The 22,290-nt window shown below is 38.0% G+C and overlaps 1 long non-coding RNA gene across 1 annotated transcript in view; it reads right to left on the reverse strand.

Annotated features, from left to right (window-relative positions):
• Nucleotides 1-4,576: 4,576 nt before the first annotated feature.
• LOC139033372 (uncharacterized) overlaps nt 4,577-22,290 on the reverse strand; it is a 174,159-nt gene continuing 156,445 nt past the window's right edge. Inside the window, exons 2-3 of the long non-coding RNA XR_011485951.1 lie at nt 13,189-13,257; nt 4,577-4,651 (exon numbers count right to left, since the gene is read on the reverse strand). This is a non-coding gene — a long non-coding RNA (uncharacterized lncRNA). The remainder of the gene's footprint in view (nt 4,652-13,188; nt 13,258-22,290) is intronic.

Raw genomic sequence — 22,290 nt, forward strand, 5'->3', positions numbered from 1 at the left:
TCCATGGTTTATACAGAGGACCCCAATTAAACTCAAAACAGCTGAAGGAATAAACCCATCAAAGAAAATGCATTTATAGTGTATCAGGAAGGTTAGACTACAGAATAAGTCAAATTTTAATTTCCTTAAAGTCATCGAGCTTCCATGTTTTGGTGAAATCAAATCCTAAATAATAAACCCATCTGATTTTACACACTCCTACAAACAGGCTTTTTATTTTACAGGTTCTTGGTAGCAATTTTGGGGGGGATGAGATCACATTTAGGCCAATCAAATGAAAATAAAATCTCTTCTCTCTAACCCTGGAAGTATGAATCCACCCTTTCTACAACTTATTCTTTGACAACTAATACATGAACCTCAACTCCATATGTAAACTTTTGGTTCTATGTTTCAAAATATTATGTTAGGACCCAGGTCAAACATTGTGTGCTAAAATTCAACCCCAAATCCCCTGGTATGTCTAGGTTAGGGTGTGAGGAAGCTCATGGGAGATGATACTGATGAGCACACAGTGACATTTGACTTCCATGAGCAGGTTTGTATCCTGATTTACTAAGAGTAAGTGGGCACAAATAATGGAGAAGAAACATGGTGGCAGTGAGGGATTTATCTGTCAATGAAATCCAGCTAAGGCCAACATTTGCCTTAGCAGGCTGAGGTATTTCTAGCTGATGAAATGTCTTGATTTGACATGCTGATTTCCAGATTAGAAACCAATCTTTAATAAAATTGTCCCTATCTCTAGTTCTGGTATAAGGAGTTAAGAAATTATTTTGCCTTTCAGCAGGTATTGGATAAGAAAATTCTATATTTTAATAAACATCACAAGTTCCCTGAGTGATGCCCTATACAAGAGAGTACCTGAATCATTCTTAGACTTTACTATTAAGCATTCAACAAGAACTTTCCTCTTCCCTTCTAATACAATCACTTCTTCCTCCATTTGCTTCCCCAGGTTTATCACCCAAGAATATTGACAATGAAGAGCTGGAAATAGTAAAATCAAATTGTTTTCTTCCCTACGTGTGTTAGTACCATGCTTCTATTTGCATGCCATCTTTTTAAACCAACACTATTCTTTCAAGGAAGGACAATGGATATCCTTCTACATCTGGTCTTGGGTTTAAGAGTAGATTTTCCAAAATGACCTCAGAGATGGGGATGCCAATCCTTCCTATTCATTACTATTTATGATCAGCATCCTGAAAAAAATGTCCATTTTACCAGTTAGTTCACACACATTTGGGGAGAAAGATGTCTTCTAATCTACTAGAACTGAAGGATCAAAAAATTGGAAATGTAGTACCAAGTTGTGAGTGTTTTGCAACTCGTAGTGCAAATTTCTTCTAAATATTCACCATAGCAGTTTCCCCAACATATTTAGTGGGCAAATAGACCCTCAGTGACACCTGGCCCTCTCTGTTCATTCATATCATTTCATTAATTTGTTTAATCTAATTGTGCTTATTCCATTCATTTTGCTCCTATTAGACTACTGAGTTTTCCCCTACATTTTATCTAGCTTCCAAACAATTAGCATTAATCCTTATTCATTCAATCACCTTACTAGGAACTGACACAATACCTCTGCATTCAACTTGCTTTTGAAACATTCATTACCATTCTCACTGTTTAAAATTGTGAAATATTCCTGATATGCATGCTTAGCCGGAGGTAGATGAATACAGTTCCACAAAATGAAACAATGGGGTGTGACAGTTCTTCAAAAAATAAAGTTCTTTGAAATTAGCTCTCCTAGGAGTTTATTAACCCCTCATTCATATCTTCTGAATATTCTATATAAAACACAGTACACTGCTAATATAATCTCTGTACTGTTTTATTCTTTAATGAACAAAATCTAAAGGAGAAGAGAAATTATCCCACAAGGGTGATATTTGAGAGCATAGTTAATTCTTTAATTTCTTTCTGAGCACTGACAATTTGTCTGTATATGTGACATGTGGTTTTTAAGTCATTCATTTATTCAGAATGTTATTATGCCCCAATCTGATCCAGATACTGTGCTAGGTACTGAGGTATACAGTTATTAAAGACAACCCTTCGAACCCTCTTACACTGTTGGTGGGAATGCAAACTAGTACAGCCGCTATGGAGAACAGTATGGAGATTTCTGAAAAACTGGAAACAGAACTGCCATGTGACCCAGCAATCCCACTTCTGGGCATACACACCGAGGAAACCAGATCTGAAAGAGACACGTGCACCCCAATGTTCATCGCAGCATTGTTTATAATAGCCAGGACATGGAAGCAACCTAGATGCCCATCAACAGACGAATGGATAAGGAAGCTGTGGTACATATACACCATGGAATATTACTCAGCCATTAAAAAGAATTAATTTGAATCAGTTCTAATGAGATGGATGAAACTGGAGCCCATTATACAGAGTGAAGTAAGCCAGAAAGATAGAGACCATTACAGTATACTAACACATATATATGGAATTTAGAAAGAGGGTAACGATAACCCTATATACAAAACAGAAAAAGAGACACAGATGTATAGAACAGACTTTTGGACTCTGTGGGAGATGGCAAGGGTGGGATGTTTCGTGAGAACAGCATCGAAACATGTATATTATCTAGGGTGAAACAGATCACCAGCCCAGGTTGGATGCATGAGACAAGTGCTCGGGCCTGGTGCACTGGGAAGACCCAGAGGGATCGGGTGGAGAGGGAGGTGGGAGGGGGGATCGGGATGGGGAATACATGTAAATCCATGGCTGATTCATGTCAATGTATGACAAAAACCACTACAATATTGTAAAGTAATTAGCCTCCAACTAATAAAAAAATAAATAAATAAAAATTAAAAAAAAAAGACAACCCTTCACTCAAGTAGTATCTAAGCTGGTGCACAGAGAGACAAATAAATATATACATATATATATATATATACACACACATATAAATAAATACATACACATATATTAATTATTGTATAATATTATATAATTATTAAATAAATATATAATTATATAAATAATTAAATATAAATACATACATATACATATATAACCGCATGTTGTTACAAGTTATGGACAAGCTAAGGAACAGGTACCAGTTTAGGAGTTGAGGAAAGGCCTCCTCAGGACTGAAGGAGGAGGAACAGGACAGGTTAAAAATCAAGAATGGTATTCCAGGCAAGGGGGGAACAGCATATGCAAAGGCATAAACACCAGAAAATAAACTGTATGTGTGGGAGTGGCTACATTTTAGGAAGGCCTCCATCTACCTGGATGCTCAAGATTGTAATGGATGTGCTTGCCTTGAGTTTCCCAAATAATTTATTTGCGATATGGACCAGTGTTAGAATAACGTATAACAAAACAGTATATGTCTGCATATAAGGGTCACTTTAAACTCCATGCACTTGAATACTCTCAAGTGGTACTTGTTCGTAGATGCATTTGATAGGAATAGACAAGAAGGTTATTTATCTGGTAAGCCAATTTCAAATTATCAGTATGGGTGAAGAAAGATATAGTCTTTAGGAAAATTATTAAGCTAAGACCATTCTTAGACCAGTAGTTCTCAAATCTTAGCATTCATGAGACTCCCCTGGAAGCCTTGTTAAAGCACAGACTGCCAAGCCACATCTCCAGAGTTTTGATTCATCAGTCCTGGGTAGGGGTGAGAATTTGCATTTCTAACAAGATACTTATGCTGCTGATCTGGGACCATACTTGGAGAAACTGGTCTACAGGCTTCTTTGAAGTCATTGAGAACTGAAAATAGCAAGTCACATGGACTCTTATATGTTACCCATAAATCAGTTTAATGTTCTCAAAATAACAGATTGCACCCAAGATGTTTTCTAACTGAAGCCTAGAGACCTTAAATCTCATTCAATACCCAGGCCCCTACTTCCCTAGTTTTGTCCTCTGGGCTTTGAGAAGCAACATGATTTAAATAATTTATTCCCATACTAAAAGCCTTGTTTTTGACAAGTGCACTCTCTCCTGTACTCTGATGCTTTTTGAAATATTGTTACGTAAGGAACAAATTACTCCCAAATTTAAACGATGTCAACAGCTATTACCCTTGTGAAAGTTGCTCCTGAAAGTGTGCAGAGCAATCTTTAATGTTTTCTGTTTCTGGTGAATGATAAATCAAGCAAAATAAATACCAGTCTGAAGGTCCAGATACTTATAGGTGAATTTAAATAATGAAATATTTTAAGGACACGTTTGTCTTAAAAAAAAAAAAAAAAACACAAGATTTCTTTGCTTCCCAAAACGTATATGGCATTTTGACTAAATGAACTTTTTCTAATATATCAACTGAGAACATTCACAGAAACCTTCAAGAGAACCAAGCCTCAAAGTAACCTCGGGTTTTTCAAAATGACAAAATGGCTGTGGTTAAACAAAACATAAGTAATGAAGCTTCATTTTCACCCAGAAGAGCCTGTTCCCCACTTGCCTTGTTACGAAACTCCGCTGGCTGAGGAAGCCTCTGGTACAATGACTCCACAGTTATTTTAAGTATCCGCGTGGGAGGGATGGGGGATGGGGTGGACACAAGGTTGATGAATTCCCTTACCTACCTCTGAAGGAGAGGAACTCTGGGCACAACGCTGTCTTATTTATTCAGCAAAAAGTGGAATCCATTAGATTTGGCCTTGGGATGGGGAGGGAAGGAGGAAGAATAAAAAAAGAACATTAAATTTAAAATATTTCCATTTGTCCATAATTTTTGAAGTAAAAACCACACAGCAAGCAGTAGGATATTTTTAAAAATTTTTCATTTTAATGAATATATCACCGATCATTCATCTCTTTCCTGTTTCTGTGCTCTTGATAAATTGAGCTGGAATCTCTGCAGCTCTTATCATCTGTGCAATTGAGGCTGTCAGAGGTATGATCGAGAGCAACCTAAGTCAATTTGAGTTAGAAGCAACAGATTTCACTCTGGGCAACGTTTTCTTTTTACATAGAAAACACTATATATACTATTTGTGGATCTCACCTTCCTATCCCAGGTCATGAGTCCAGAGGCTTGTTCTTCTTTCCCAAGCCTCTCCCAGAATCTCAGATGAAAGAGAGCAGGAATAAACAAAAACAAGTGAAAAGCCACCTTCTCAAATGTAGGGACCCTGACATTCAAATCATGTAATTTAAATGAAGCCTCATTAGTTTTAGACCCAAGCCATATACCTAAAGAATACCATAATGTGGTAAATACTATAATATTTAAAGAAAACATTCCTGATAACAGAGAAGACATTTGTCAAATGCATAAGCATCAAGAATAAATGAAGCATAAGTGGATTACTGTAAGTATCCATCTATGGGGTTTTGAGAAAATCTAACTCAAAATAATTATTTATGTTTTTTGATATACTGCAAATTATCCATAACTAATGGCTTTGTAGAATAAATTATATTGCTATTAAACAACAATAACTACTTCCTTCATAAATTCTAAGGTGCAAATTTTTTATATATTTTTACATCTAAAAAATCAGGATGCATCTTACTGTCAATGACGTATCATATTGTGAATTTGAAATTTATTTTATTCAGCACATATAACAATATGGTTTATACTCAATGCTGTCTTTGATTTGGTGATATGCATAATTATCTACAGCAAGAAAGAGCTTTAGCATGAAACATTTCAACTAACAAATCATAATTTGAGTGATTTACTAAGTACAAAGCATTAGGTTTAGGCAATGGGGAGGCAAAGATAAATAGAATGTATCCCTGACTTCAGAGTTAACAGCACATTAAGGTAGAATCACAGAAAAGCAACTGAAGAAGTGCAAATTTTAGTGCTGTGGGAACACAAAGGAAGGAGAAAGTAATCTTGATTAAAGGATCGTAGAAGGCCCGTGGAGGAGGTGATTTTTGAGATGAATCTTGAAAAATGAGAAAGTCTCATTATGCACATTTGGTGTAAGTAGATATAATTGTAGACGGTTGAAGGAGTAGGATCTAACCTGAAGAAGAGGAGTTTGAAAATTGCTCAAGAAATATCAGAGTTGTGATATCACTGACTGAATAAGAAAACCAACTGGCAAGCCCAGTTTGAGCAGAGGGTGGGAAGAGTGAGGGTGGAGTAAAATGCAGATTGGGTGGCGTATGTTAAGTTTGAGGTATTCATAGGACATTGTAGTAGGCATTTGCCATTTTTCAATGCTCATCCCACACCAGAGAATATCCCCACTGCCTTAAGTCTGGTTAGAAGGTAGAAACCCACTTCCTACTACAGCCGTTTAAAAAGCCAAATATTTGCTTTCTCGCTCCTCTTGCTGCTAGGGTACAGCTGAGACTAGATTTAGCTAAACAGACATGCCTGTCTTGTGGGTTGAATCTGGAATTAGTGATGCAAAAATGTAAAGCTCCAGTGTCCATTAGAAGCTGCAGTCTCCAGCATTCAGGAGTTCTGTCTTTACCACTCTGGCTCTGCTGAGTGATTTTGGCCCAAGTCCCAGGTATGAAACCTCTCTACAATCTTGCCTGTTTTCTACTCTTGTTTTCCAGCTTTCCCAAGGATGCTGGGAGATAGCCAACATCTTTTCAATAGGTTGTTTTTCTGCTTAAATCTGTAAGAGTCAATTTTTGTGGTTTGCAAAGTAAGAACCCAGAGTGGTAAGACATAGATCAGGAGATGCCTGACAAAGACTTGGAAAAGGAGCATGTAACACAGGAGGACAGTTAGCCTAGAGAACAAAATAGGGGAATTATTTGAATAGTACTGAAAAGTAAAACTAAGAATAAAAATACAGATACAGATAGAGAAAAGAAGGAGGAAGGAAATGGCATTGTTTTGGAAGGAGGACGGAACAAGAACACAGAGCGCATGTAGAGAAGGGAAGGAGGAAGCAGACAACCATGGAAAGCACATGGCCTGCGGACCTATCATATGCCCAGTATCTTGCATAATCTAACTCATTTAATTTTTACAAATATTAAGCATTGCTATCCTGTCTATATAGTCAGCAAAAATAAGACCAGGAGGTGACTGTGGCTCAGATCATGAACTCCTTATTGCCAAATTCAGACTTAAATTGAAGAAAGTAGGGAAAACCACTAGACCATTCAGGTATGACCTAAATCAAACCCCTTATGATTATACAGTGGAAGTGACAAATAGATTCAAGGGATTAGATCTGATAGACAGAGTGCCTGAAGAACTATGGACGGAGGTTTGTGACATTGTACAGGAGGCAGCAATCAAGATCATCCCCAAGAAGAAGAAATGCAAAAAGGAAAAATGGTTATCTGAGGAGGGTTTAGAAATAGCTTGAGAAAAGAAAAGTGATAGGCAAAGGAGAAAAGGAAAGATATACCCATCTGAATGCAGAGTTCCAAAGAATAGCAAGGAGAGATAAGAAAGCCTTCTTAAGTGAACAATGCAAAGAAATAGAGGAAAACAATACAATGGGAAAGACTAGAGATCTCTTCAAGAAAATCAGAGATACCAAGGGAAAATTTCATGCAAAGATGAGCACAATAAAGGACAGAAATGTTATGGACCTAACAGAAGCAGAAGATATTAAGAAAAGGTGGCAAGAATATACAAAAGAACTATACAAAAAAGATCTTAATGACCCAGATAACCACAATGGTGTGATCACTCACCTAGAGCCAGACATCCTGGAATGTGAAGTCAAGTAGGCCTTAAGAAGCATCACTATGAACAAAGCTAGTGGAAGTGATGGAATTCCAGCAGAGCTATTTCAAATCCTAAAAGATGATGCTGTTAAAGTGCTGTACTCAATATGTCAGCAAATTTGGAAAACTCAGCAGTGGCCACAGGACTGGAAAAGGTCAGTTTTCATTCCAATCCCAAAGAAAGGCAATGCCAAAGAATGTTCAAACTACTGCACAATTGCACTCATCTCACACACTAGCAAAGTAATGCTCAAAATTCTCCAAGCCAGGCTTCAACAGTACATGAACCATGAACTTCCAGATGTTCAAGTTGGATTTAGAAAAAGCAGAGGAACCAGAGGTCAAATTGCCAACATCTGCTGGATCAAAGAAAAAGCAAGAGAGTTCCAGAAAAACATCTATTTCTGCTTTATTGACTATGCCAAAGCCTTTGACTGTGTGGATCACAACAAACTGGAAAATTCTTTAAGAGATGGGAATACCAGACCACTTACCTGCCTCCTGAGAAATCTGTGTGCAGGTCAAGAAGCAACAGTTAGAACCAGACATGGAACAATGGACTGGTTCCAAATTGGGAAAGGAGTATGTCAAAGCTGTATATTGTCACCCTGCTTATTTAACTATATGCAGAGTACATCATGAGAAATGCCAGGCTGGATGAAGCACAAGCTGGAATCAAGATTGCTGGGAGAAATATCAATAACCTCAGATATACAGATGACACCACCCTTATGGCAGAAAGCAAAGAAGAACTAAAGAGCCTTTTATTGAAAATGAAAGAGGAGCATGTAAAAGCTGGCTTAAAACTCAACATTTAAAAACTAAGATCATGGCATCCAGTCCCATCACTTCATGGCAAAGAGATGGAGAAACAGTGGAAACAGTGACACACTTTATTTTTGGGAACTCCAAAATCGCTGCAGATGGTAACTGTAGCCATGAAACTAAAACACACTTGCTCCTTGGAAGAAAAGCTATGACTGACCTAGACAGCATATTTAAAAGCAGAGACATTACTTTGCCAACAAAGGTCCATCTAGTCAAAGCTATGGTTTTTCCAGTAGTTATGTATAGATGTGAGAAAGTTAAAGTGAAAACGAGAGTCACTTAGTCATGTCCGACTCTTTGTGACCCCATGGATTATACAGTCCATGGAATTCTCCAGACTAGAATACTGGAGTGGGTAGTGGTTCCCTTCTCCAGGGGATCTTCCCAACCCAGAGATTGAACCCAGGTCTCCCACATTGCAGGAGGATTCTTTACCATCTGAGCCACCAGGGAAGCCCAAGAATACTGGAGTGGGTAGCCTATCCCTTCTCCAGGGGATCTTCCCAACCCAGGAATTGAACTGGGGTCTCCTGCATTGCAGGTGGATTCTTTACCAGTTGAGCCACCAGGGAAGCCCATGGATGTGAGAGTTGGACTATAAAGAAAGCTGAGCACCAAAGAATTGATTTTTTTGAACTGTGGTGTGGGAAGACTCTTGAGAGTCCCTTGGACTGCAAGGAGATCAAACCAGTCCATCCTAAAGGAAATCAGTCCTGAATGATTCATTGGAAGGACTGATGCTGAAGCTGAAGCTCCAGTACTTTGGCCACCTGATGGGAAGAACTGACTCATTAGAAAAGACCCTGATGCTGGGAAAGATTGAAGGCAGGAGGAGAAGGGGACGACAGAGGATGAGATGGTTGGATGGCATCACCAACTCAATGGACATGAGTTTGAGCAAGCTCCGGGAGTTGGTGATGGACAGGGAAGCCTGGCATGCTGCAGTCCATGGGGTCGCAAAGAGTCAGACATGACTGAGTGACTGAACTGAACTGAACTTCACAGTTGAGAAAAATGAGATGAATAAATATTAATTTAAAAACTTTCTGAAAGTCACATAAATAATAAATGATGGGACCAGGATTCAAAGCCAGATTTGTCTGGTTCCAACATCACCCTGCCTCCCTGCCAGGAGTTTTAGGAAAGGATTTTGACACAGAAGCCAAAGATAAGGCTCAGTGCAAGTGTTCTCAACTCTGGCTGCACAATGGTAACAGAAATGGAGATATGGAAACTGCTAATACCTGGGTCCCACTCTCAGAGTTTTCAATGTAATTGGTTTGAGGTGCAGCTGGGGGATTAGGAGTTTTTTAAAAAGTTTCCCAGGTAGTTCCAATGTGCAGCCAAGGTTGAGAACCACTGTGGTATGGGCTATGTCTACAGAGGAGTAAAATGGTTTGAAGAATGAGAGGAAATTAGGCTACAGAGGCAGCAAGTGGTGAAGTGAGGCATTGATAGGGGAACAGTACAGCAAGGGGGAACAGGTTTGAGTGACACAGGTTTCAAGTGCATTGAAAAGTAAATTGGAAGTGGACACAGAGAAAGTGAATGTAGACCATTCTTACAGTAATCGCTATGGAGGTGAGGGGAGGTCAATAGCCACTCAGAAGTTCTGTAGATTGAGAAAATACTTTGGAAGGATAAAAAAATGAGAACATCTGTAAGCTGAAAGAAAGGGGCCCATGGGAAGTGAGAATTGCAGATAAAAGTGAGAGAGTTGGGGTCCTAGAAAAGATGGAATCTGGTATTCAAGAGGAGAGAAAAGTTAACTTTTTTGGAAAGGAAAGTGACATGTTTCCTTTAATAAAAAAGGAAAGTTTTTTTTTTTTTTTTTTTTTTTTTTTAAGAGAAGCTGAGATAGGTGATGGGAGAGCAATAAGGGGGAGCTTGAAGAAAGTGAAAGGATACGATTAGAAAAATGAATATAAGGAAAGCAATAAAGGACTCAAACAAAGGAATTAAATAGCTTTTACCTGAGATCATATAAAAGGCATTTCAAGTGTAACTAATCAGCAGGGTTACATGACTTTCTTAAGCAATACTTGGGAGTTTTGAGAAGGTGAGAAAATGGATAAGAAAGTTTACACAGAGCTGGGAAGTGCCCAGACTGACCAGGCAGTAGGTCAAGGGAGTAAGGCACTTTGAGGTGCTACTGAGATCACATACAGATACACATTTGAAATCTAAGCAAGGCTATGACTTTGATATGAAATTTAGTATATTAAAATTTATGTGAGGCTCCATTCCCTGACTTGGCATATAAAATATGTGAAATCCATACATTCATGTTGAAATCCAAATGCATTCAATGATAGATAATGATGACTCTTAACAGAGGAAGATGTTTTGGTTTCACATCAAGAAATGATTAGAATAGTGACTAGAGCCCTAAATAATTAATCTGGTAATTCATCTTTCCTGCTTTCAAACAGGCCACATTTCAGGTACTGGCCAAAATATATAGATTTAAATATAGATAAAAATCAGCCCAATAAATACAAAGTGCTACTTCCATTGATTATGCCTTTTTTAATTCAACAGACAAGGCAGTTCCTGAAACCTTGCTCAAGCTGAGGAATCTGCTCTGTTCTCCTAATCCAGATCTGAAGGCTCAAACTTCCTAGTTGTTTCTCAAACCTCATTCTAGCCACAAACCAGTTCATAAGTTTTATTTGTGGCAGAATTTTGGAGATATGTTCCTCCAGAGACAGCCATGGAATTGAGCTTGGTGCTTTCTGTTCCTTGAAATGCTCTCTTTCAATTCTGAAATTTGGCACAAAATGTCCCCTCTGCTTAGAATGCTCTCCCTCCACCCTCATCCCTTCCCCTCCCACCCTGCCCTCCTCCCTCTTTTGTTTAGACAACTCTTTCAGGACTCCAGTGAAGTAACCTGGCAGGCTTTCTCTGGCCATCTGATCCCATAGTATCGTGATCTTACTTCCTATTTCATACAGTGCATCCCAGTTGCAATTATTTGTCTAGAATCTGTCTGCCCTGCTAAACTGTAAGATTCACCAGGCAAGGACCATGCCTGACATGTCGTAAGTATTCAATAAATACTTGTTGAGTTTTTGAATGAATAACTGTGACTGGAAAATGAATTGTATGGGAGAGAAACCAAGGCAGGAAGGCTCACTTAGATAGCTATCGCAGTCAACAGACAGAGCAGACTCCACTTCTGTCCGCTCCATTCTTTTACAATTTGCAGCACACTGACCCCCAGTGTGCTTTCCCCCCCAACAGCCGTCACCTGCATCTCTTGGTCTGAGGACTGCCTCCAGGCTGCCAGAGCCTTCCTGTCGCCTGTTTTCAGAGCTGGCAGGGCCTGGAAATTAATGTCCCTTACGGACAGCCCTTAAGAATACCCCAGCTCCCTTGCCTCATTCATAAATGGGCTAAACTAAACAATATGTTGTTTACGGATATATAGGTGGCCAAATACAGAGGAAAGCAAGGGAATGATTAGCACAAAATTCAGGATTATAGTTATCTCTGTGAGGAGGAGCTAGGAGGAGGAGAAGGGGGAGGATGTGATTAGAGATGAGCTCCAAGATACTACTACTTTTTATTTCTTGAGCTGGGTAATGGGTATATAATGTTCATTGTGTTATTTTTTTGTTATATTTATGGGCTTCCCTTGTAGCTCAGTTGGTAAGGAATCCGCCTACAATGCAGGAGACCCCAGTTCATTCCTGGGTCAGGAAGATCCCCTGGAGAAGGAAATGGCAACCCATCCCAGTATTCTTGCCTGGAGAATCCCATGGACTGTAGCCTGCCAGGCTCCTCTGTCCATAGGGGTCACAAGAGTCAGACACGACCCAGGGACTAAACCACACCACCACATATATATATATATATACACACACACATATAAATATAAACAACAAAGGCAACAACAACAATGATCTAGTAGATTGAAGAGAAAAACAGAGTAATGGGAAGCTTTTTTCATACTGGAGGAGCATTGCAATGATTGTGGATGTAAGGCAAGGAAAAAGAATAAGGAGAAAAAAAGTGTTGGGAGAAGTGAAGCAGATTGTGCTAGCCTTGGGAAAATGTTGGACCATATGACCCAACAATCCCATTCCTAGGTGGAACCCAACAGAAAAGAATATATGTGTTCACCAAAAGATGTGTATAAGAATGCTTAGGAATGGAGTTATGACACATGCTACCACATGGATGAACTTTAAGACATTATGCTAAGTGAAATAAGCCAGTCACAAAAGGACAAATATTATATGATTCCACTTATGAGGTACCTAGACTAGGCAAATTCATAGATACAGAAAGTAGAGTATGGTTATGAGAGGTTGGGAGGAGGAAGGAATGGGAGGAGTTATTGTTTAATGAGTACAGGCATACCTCAGAGCATATTCTGGGTTTGTTTCCAATAAAGAGAATATCATAATAAAGTGAGTCACATAAATTTTTTATTTTCAAGTGCATATAAAGGTTGTGTTTATACTGTAGTCTATTAAGTGTGCAATAGCATTATGTCTAAAAATGTACATACCTTAATTTTAAAATAATTCTATTGGAAAAATGGCACCAATAGATTCTCTTGATGCAGGGTTGCTACAAAACTTCAATTTATATGTATATATATATATACATATATATGTATGAAAGCAAACAAACAAACAAGCAAAAAACCAGAGTATCTGCAAAGTACAATAAAGAGAAGTGTAATAAAATAAGGCATACCTGTACAGATTTTCTCTTTGGGATGATGAGAAATTTCTGGAAATCGATAATGATGAAACTTGTGCAACACTGTGAAGAAAATACACTTAAAATGGCTAAAATGGTAAATTTTATGTCTACTTTACCACAATAAAATTAATTTAAAAAGAGATAAAAGTATGCTTATAACAACATTAGTCTTAATAACTTCAACTAGAAACAATCCTAATGTCCATCATCGGTATAATAGATAAATATATTCACACAATGGGGTATATTCACACAATGAAATACTATACGGCTTTGAAAATAAGCAAACTAAAACTACACACAACTACATGGAGTTGGAAGGATTCTTAGGGTCATCTAGTCCAACCCACAAACTAGATACAAAAGTCTTTCCTCCAACAGCTATGGTTCTCTGCCAAAGTAATTTCAGAGATCCTCACTCAAGATTTTCAAATTCATTGTTGAATCACTGTTAATACTATAAAGTTCTTCCTTGCTGCTGCTGCTGCTGCTAAGTCACTTCAGTCGTGTCTGACTCTGTGTGACCCCATAGACAGCAGCCCACCAGGCTCCCCCGTCCCTGGGATTCTCCAGGTAAGAACACTGGAGTGGGTTGCCATTTCCTTCTCCAATGCATGAAAGTGAAGTTGCTCAGTCGTGTCCGACTCTTAGCGACCCCATGGACTGCAGCCTACCAGGCTCCTCTGTCCATGGGATTTTCCAGGCAAGAGTACTGGAGTGGGGTGCCATTGCCTTCTCCGTTTGGCACATAGTAGTCACCTAAACAAATGTTCACTATATTGAACAAACACTCAAAAAGAAGGACTATATTTAGAAATTCTCCATCTCCTTACTCAACTTTATAACATATATGCACAGACGAGCCTCTTCATTGGTGTCACACACAAAACAATGTCACTTAAACTGCTTGAGTGAACAAGAAAGTCCATGCCAGGTCTACAAGTGCTTTTCAATTACTTTCTTCAAAGAAGTGGTCCATATAGTTTTTAAGTTTCAACTTTCAAATTCTTTGTAAAGTGTAGTGGTAAAAATGTATCCACAGTCAAGATTTTCTATATTGTTGCATTAAGACTTAAGAAGAGTCTCATTTGCTTAAGCATAAAATCATTCAGTTTAACCATTTCTTAATCTGTAAAGTTTTTACTCCTCTGACAATTTTCCTATTATAGAAATAGTTTATGAACCAGTTAAGAAAAGTCCATTAAAGATGGTAACGATAACCATATATGCAAAACAGAAAAAGAGACACAGATGTACAGAACAGACTTTTGGACTCTGTGGGAGAAGGTGAGGGTGGGATGTTCTGAGAGAATAGCATTGAAACAAGTATACTATCAAGGGTGAAACAGATCACCAGCCCAGGTTGGATGCATGAGACAAGTGCTCAGAGCTGGTGCACTGGGAAGACCCAGAGGGATGGGATGGGGAGGGAGGCGGGAGGGGGGATCGGGATGGGGAACACATGTAAATCCATGGCTGATTCATGTCAATATATGGCAAAAATCCCACTACAATATTGTAAAGTAATTAGCTTCCAACTAATAAAAATAAATGAAAAAGAAGAAGATCAAATAGCAGATGTCAAGACATCAGACATATGTTTTTAAAAATAACAATAAAAATATTTTTATTTTTAAAAGTTTTCCCTATTTTTCTTTAATTGGAGAAGGACATGGCAACCCACTCCAGTACTCTTGCCTGGAAAACCCCATGGACGGAGGAGCCTGATAGGCTACAGTCCATGGGGTCGCAAAGAGTCAGACACGACTGAGCGACTTCACTTTTCTCCCTATTTTTTTTTAATAACTCCTTCAAATATATTCTAAATTAAAAGCAAACACTTTTCAAATGGTTTATTTTTGCTTCTTTTTATCTTAATTCTGTATCACTTTTTAATCTCCTTTATCTAATTTTATGTCTATTATGGTGTCACTCTTCTACAATGAAGCATATTTGGAGAGGTCTTTTGAATGATAGAGGCATGAAAATTTCAAAGATCTTCATTAAATTCAGCTAAAGGCAGGGGAAAAAAACTATGGGCCATGATCCTCAAAGCCCAACTGGTCTCATGTATTCTAAATTTAATTCTCATCCCATGACTTCATCACTTTTTACTCTTAAAAGTATCCTGTTCATAAACTCAGTCATCTTATTAAGACCTGGAAAACATTTTTCATACTCAGCTGCACTCCTTAAACACTTTCTTTTTGTTTATAAAAACTGGCACCACCTCAGTCCTAAAAAGGAAAGTTCATTTCTAAAGAAGATTTCAGTGGCAAATTCAACCACTTTAAGTATTATGTTACCAATATCTTATAACTTTTTTTTCATTTAAATTGCATTCTGAATCATTTAAGGCCCTAAATTACTAAAGAGAACAACAGTATAGCATGCTTTTTTCCAGAATACATTTTGTACTTGTCGGGTCTTGTGATACTGTATGTATATGGAAACCCCTAATTCACTGCTTATTAGCCAGGCTGTCATTGACAGTCTTTTGTCCAGGATGTCATTCTCTGTCCTTGTTCCCAATGGTCTTTGGCGAGTGACTTAATTGAAAGTCTGCCCTTGTATGTACTCTGCCCTTCATGTGTACTGATAGGAGCATTCTGGAATGAACCAAATGCACTATCTTATGGCAGGCCTGCAACTTGTTTCCTCTCTTCATAGCTGTACAGAGATAAAGCAACTAATATTTTGAGTGACCTTCTGCGCTTACAGTTCCCATCTGTTGTGGCCTGAAATTACCATCTAAGTTCTTGCCATATGAGGATCAGCAGGGTGCCCCTTGATCTGTCAACCAAGTGCGAGCAGTTACACAAATAGCACGCAATTTCAAAGGCAGACAGACTGGTAGAATCGGGCTCCATTTCCCCATTCTTTGACCATGTTATAAAACTAAGCTGTTCCCGTCTACTGCTCACAGACAGAGGTCTTTTTAAAGTTCTAGCAAACCTGATCCCAGACACTTGCCAACAAAGTCTTAGTCTTGTTAACTGATACTGGTAATGAAGAGCATCTGAAACCAAGCTTCTTATGATCAATAGGTATCTCCACTTTCAGATCAAGTTCTTTTATTTTTCAAATTGATTTTTTTCCTGATTATAACCATGACATTTGTGTATTATGCAAAGTTTGGAAAATACATAAAAGGATAGAGAAGGAATTAGCATTACTCTAAAGCTAATAACTGCAGACAACTAGTTACTAATATTTTACCAATATTATCTTCCAAACTTGAGATTTTATGCTATACATAATTTTTATAACATTATATCATAAACACATTCATTTAAATGAATATTTTAAAGCATTGTTTTAATGAATGTATATCATTAGTATGCTATTTTATATATTCATTCACTCAATATTGGACATTGTACATTTAGGTTTCCAATTATTCAGAATGATAAATAACTCTGTCAAAATATTGATTGGTCTCTCTAATTAATTCCTTAGGATAGGTACTCGTGTTCATCTTTTAAGTTTTTAACAGTCTCTCAGATTGCTTTCCAAGAAAGCTGTAATACTCCCACCTATATGCTAATTTTATAGGTGAAAAATTATATCTTACTATTCCATTTTCTTCTAATTAAAATTTGGCTAGTATAGAGAGCATTCTGGGTGCAAATCAAGAAGAAAATAGAATAAGTGGTGACTTTGACTCTTACATTGGTCCAACTATGGACCATGATTTCCACTGCCATCTTCTCTAAGTTCTTGTTTTGTGGCCAAGGAGCTGCAAACAGAGACCTTTCTGTAAGAAGATTTCTTGTAATAAAACCATAATTCACATTTTATTAGCATTCTTCAGCTTATTATCCCTTCACATCTATCATAGATTCTCAAAAAACCCTTCTAAGGATGATGTTCTTATGGAGATACATGCTCCTGGGTTGCTGGGTCTTTCATTTCCCTAGCCTCTCAGACCATGGAAGTATTCTAGGCTGGAAGTAATAGATTAGGGGCTTGATGGTCATCATCAAAAAGTATACAAACAATAAAGGGTGGGGAGGGTGTGGGGAAAAGAGAACCACCCCCCGACACTGTTGGTGGGAATGTAAATTGGTACAGCCACTATGGAGAACAGTATGGAGGTTCCTTAAAAAACTAAAAATAGAACTACTGTATGATCCAGCAATCCCACTCCTGGGCATATATCTAGAGAAAACCATAATTTGAAAAGATTTAGAAAGATGGTAATGATAACCCTATATGCTAAACAGAAAAAGAGACACAGATGTACAGAACAGACTTTTGGACTCTGTGGGAGAAGGCGAGGGTGGGATGTTTCGAGAGAACAGCATCGAAACATGTATATTATCTATAGTGAAACAGATCACCAGCCCAGGTTGGATGCATGAGACAAGTGCTCGGGCCTGGTGCACTGGGAAGACCCAGAGGGATTGGGTAGAGAGGGAGGTGGGAGGGGGGATCAGGATGGGGAATACATGTAAATCCATGGCTGATTCATGTCAATGTATGACAAAACCCACCACAATATTGTAAAGTAATTAGCCTCCAACTAATAAAAATAAATGAAAAAAAAAAGAAAAGATACATGCACCCCAATGTTCATTGCAGCACTACTCACAATAGCCAGAACATGGAAACACCCTAAATGTTCATCAAAAGAAGAACAGATAAAGAAGATGTGGTACAGTCTATATTCCATATAGAGAATGGAATACTACTCAGCCATAAAAAGGAACAAAATAATGCCATTTGCAGCAACACGGATGGACCTAGAGATTCTCACAAAGTGAAGCAGTCAGAGAAAGACAAATATCATATGATATCACTTTTATGTGGAATCTAAAATATGATACAAATGAACTTATTTACAAAATAGAAATAGATTCACAGACATAGAAAACAAACATATGGTTACCAAAGGGAAGGGGGGAGGGATAAATGAGGAGTTTGGGATTAACATGTAAACTACTATATATAAAATATATATAAAACAAGGACCTATTGTATAGCACAGGGAACTATATTCAATATTCTTGTAATAACCTATAATGGAAGAGAACTAAAAATAATATACATATATAAAATAATATATATATAACTGAATATATATAACATATATTATATATATATATAACTAAATCACTTTACTATACATCTGAAACTAACTAACAGCATTGCAAATCAATTATATTTTAATAAAAAATTTTAAAGATAATATTTGGTGTAATGTATTCTGTGTTCTTGCCTGGAGAATCCCAGGGACGGCGGAGCCTGGTGGGCTGCCGTCTATGGGGTCGCACAGAGTCGGACACGACTGAAGCGACTTAGCAGCAGCAGCATTCTGTATCATGTGACATGGTAACTAAGTGGCATATATCTAAAAGACAAGATCCAAGACTATGAAAAGCCTGGGGAGCATGTTATATAAAGAATATTTGGGATTTCCCCACCTGGCTCAGTGTTAAATAATCTACCTGCCAGTGCAGCAGACACAGGTTCATTTCCTGATCTGGGAGAAAGCCACATGCCTCGGAGCAACTAAGCCCATATGCCACAACTATTGAGCCTGTGCTCTAGAGCCCAGGAACGGCAACTACTGAGCCCATGTGTCCTAGAGCCTGTGCTCTGCAACAAGAGAAGCCTCCACAATGAAAAGTCCTTGCACTGCAACTAGAGAGGAGCTCCCACTCGCCGCAACTAGAGAAAGTCTGTGAGGCAATGAAGACCCAACACAGTCAAAAATAAACAAATAAAATATTTAAAAAATAGTTGGAAGTAATTGGGAGATTCAGCATGGAGAAAAGATGACAAAGGGCAAATACGGTATCTTCACATATACGTTTTAAAAGGTACAATTTATTGGTCTTCTACTGTGAGGAACTGGATCTGGGCTTCCCTGGTGGCTCAGTGGTTGGACACAACTGAGCGACTTCACTTTCATTTTTCACTTTCATGCATTGGAGAAGGAAATGGCACCTACTCCAGTATTCTTGCCTGGAGAATCCCAGGGACGGGGGACCTGGTGGGCTGCTGTCTATGGGGTTCGCACAGAGTTGGACACGACTAAAGTGACTTAGCAGCATGTGCCAAACACTGGGAGCACAATGAAAAGACAAAGTCTCTATGCAAATTGTTCATAGCTCATGCTGTCCTGCCTCAGCCCCCAACCCACATATATAAGCAAAATGATGTCTACTTTGCTAATCATTGCCTTACTTCTTAACTTCTTCAACTTAATATACCTCACGACTCAAACCCCTGGCCATAGATGATTAGCCCACAAATGATTTGACCACAGTCAAATTCTCTTCTGGGAATGAAATTAAGACTCTGAACGTTGATTTCAATTAGAGATGGTGGACACTTAAACAGAAACAACATGTGAAGTCAGAACTGGAGTCAGCATTTGATAATTAAGCCTCTAGAGTCGAGTCTAGAATTAATGACTTAACATTGCTTCCTACCAAGACATCCTGAATTATCTAATCTGGCAACTACCAAGAATAGCTATATCCATTTATATCTATAGGTTTTTACTCATTTTTCTATCATTACCTTTCCCTTTCTACCTAAATCAAAATTTTCCAAACTTTCAAAAAAAACTCTCAAGCCCTACTTCTTTCATAAAAAATTTTTAAATTGAAGTATATTGATTTACACTGTTGTATTAGTTTCTGGCATATAACAAAGTAACTCACTTATACATATATATATGTATATTTTTTATATTTTTTCCATTATAGCTTATTACAAGAAATTGAATACAGTTTATTGTTCTATACAATTGGACATTGCTATTCATCTATTTTATATATAATAGTTTATATCTGCAAACCCTAAACTGCTAATTTATTCCCATCTCTACCCCTTTCCCCTTTGGTAACCATAAGTTTGTTTTCTATGATGTGAGTCTGTTTCTGTTTTGTAGATAAGTTCATTTGCATCCTTTTTTTAGATTCCACATGTAAGCAATATCATATATTTGTCTTTGTCTGACTGACTTCACTCAGTATGACAATTTCTAGGTCCATCCATGTTGCTGCAAATGACATTATTTCATTCTTTTTATGACTGAGTAGTATTCCATTGTATATATATACCACATCTTCTTTATCCATTCATCTGTCAATGGACATTTAGGTTGTTTCCATGTCTTGGCTATTGTGAATAGTGCTTCTATGAACACTGGGTGCATGTATCTTTTTTGAATTATGGTTTTCTCTGGATACACAGCCAGGAGTGGGATTGCTGTATCATATAGTAGCTCTATTTTTAGTTTTTTAAGGAACCTCCATACTGTTCTCCATAGTGGCTGTACCAATTTACATTCCCACCAACAGTGTAGAAGGGTTCCCTTCTCTCCACATCCTCTCCAGAATTTTTTATTTGAAAACTTCTTGAGGGGGTTCCCTGGTGGTTCAATGGTAAAGAATCCACCTGCCAATACAGGAGATGTGGGTTTGATCCCTGGAGAAGGAAGATCCCCTGGAGAGGAAATGGCAACCCACTCCAGTATTTTTGCCTGGGGAATCCCATGGACAGAGGAGCCTGGCAGCCTATAGTCCATGGGGTTGCAAGAGTCAGATATGATTTAGTGACTAAACAACAGCAATAAGACTTTTTGATGATGGCCAGTCCTGAATATTCATTGGAAGGACTGATGCTGAAGCTGAAACTCCAATACTTTGGCCACCTGATACGAAGAACTGACTCATTTGAAAAGATCCTGATGCTGGGAAAGATTGAAGGCGGGAGGAGGAGCAGATGACAGAGATGAGATAGTTGGATGGTATCACTGACTCAATGGACATGAGTTTGAGTAAACTCCAGGAGTTGGTGATGGACAGAGAGGCCTGGCATGCTGTGGTCCATGGGGTCACAAAGAGTTGGACACGATTGAGCAACTGAACTGAACTGATTCTGACTGGTGTGAGGTGATATCTCATCGTAGTTTTGATTTGCATTTCTCTAATAATTATTGATGTTGAGTATCTTTTCCTGTGTCTGTTGGCTTTTGTATATCTTCTTTGGAGAAACATCTATGTAGGTCTCCTGCCAATTTTTTGATTGGGTTGTTTTGTTTTGTTTTGTTTTTTGTTACAACTGAGTTATATGGCTGTTTGTATATTTTGGAAATTAAGCCCTTGTTGGTTGCATCATTTGCAAATATTTTCTCCCAGTCTGTAGGTTGTCTTTTTCATTTTGTTTATGGTTTCCTTTGCTGTGCAAAAGCTTATAAGTTTGATTAGGTCCCATTTGTTTATTTTTGCTTTTATTTCTATTGCCTTGGGAGACTGACCTAAGAAAACATTGGTATGATTTATGTCAGAGAATGTTTTGCCTATGTTCTCTTCTAGGAGTTTTATGGTGTCATGTCTTATATTTAAGTCTTTAAGCCATTTTGAGTTTATTTTTGTGTATGGTATGAGGGAGTGTTCTAATTTCACTGATTTACATGTAAGAGAAAGCAATTCAATAAGCAGAAACTAAGATGTTTTAAAAACATTTGTTCTAATAAGGGGCAAAAAAAGAAATATTGGAATAAATTAGCCAAAGCAATAACTAATTTTTTGCTTATGATGAAAACAAAAATTATACCTTCCTCTGAAACCATAAAGCTCCTAAAAGTTAATTAGCTTTGTGTTAATATTTTGATGCATCTCTGCACTTCTTAATCTAACTGCAAATTACTATTACATCAGCCATTCTGTCTGCGGCAAAATTAGGAAGGACAACACAGCCCCCAAGGTTGCTTATCCTTGAAAGATTTTCAGCTTGGTATTTTGCTATTTGTCTCTTGGCTTATTTCAGCCAGGATAGAAAAAGAGGAATGATTATCGTGTGGGTGTTTTTGCTTCATTTCCTTAGCAGTATAACTATATTTCATCCACCTATCGAGGGTTGAGAAACCTCAGCTTAGAAAAGGAAGTAAACACAACCCATTTTCAATAGAAAGGAAACAGATCAAGTTATACCTGACATTCAGGGAGCCCAAGGGACTCTATTCTCCACCAATTAGAACAAAATTGAGTCTAGTTCTTTCTGCAGCTATTCTAAAAGAAGGTTTAGGGTGAAGTTTTCTGAACCTTCTGTTCTGTTGATGAATGATGGGGAAGC

Source organism: Odocoileus virginianus, unplaced genomic scaffold (assembly GCF_023699985.2).
Source record: "Odocoileus virginianus isolate 20LAN1187 ecotype Illinois unplaced genomic scaffold, Ovbor_1.2 Unplaced_Scaffold_4, whole genome shotgun sequence".
In the NCBI taxonomy this organism is placed as follows: Eukaryota; Metazoa; Chordata; class Mammalia; order Artiodactyla; family Cervidae; genus Odocoileus; species Odocoileus virginianus.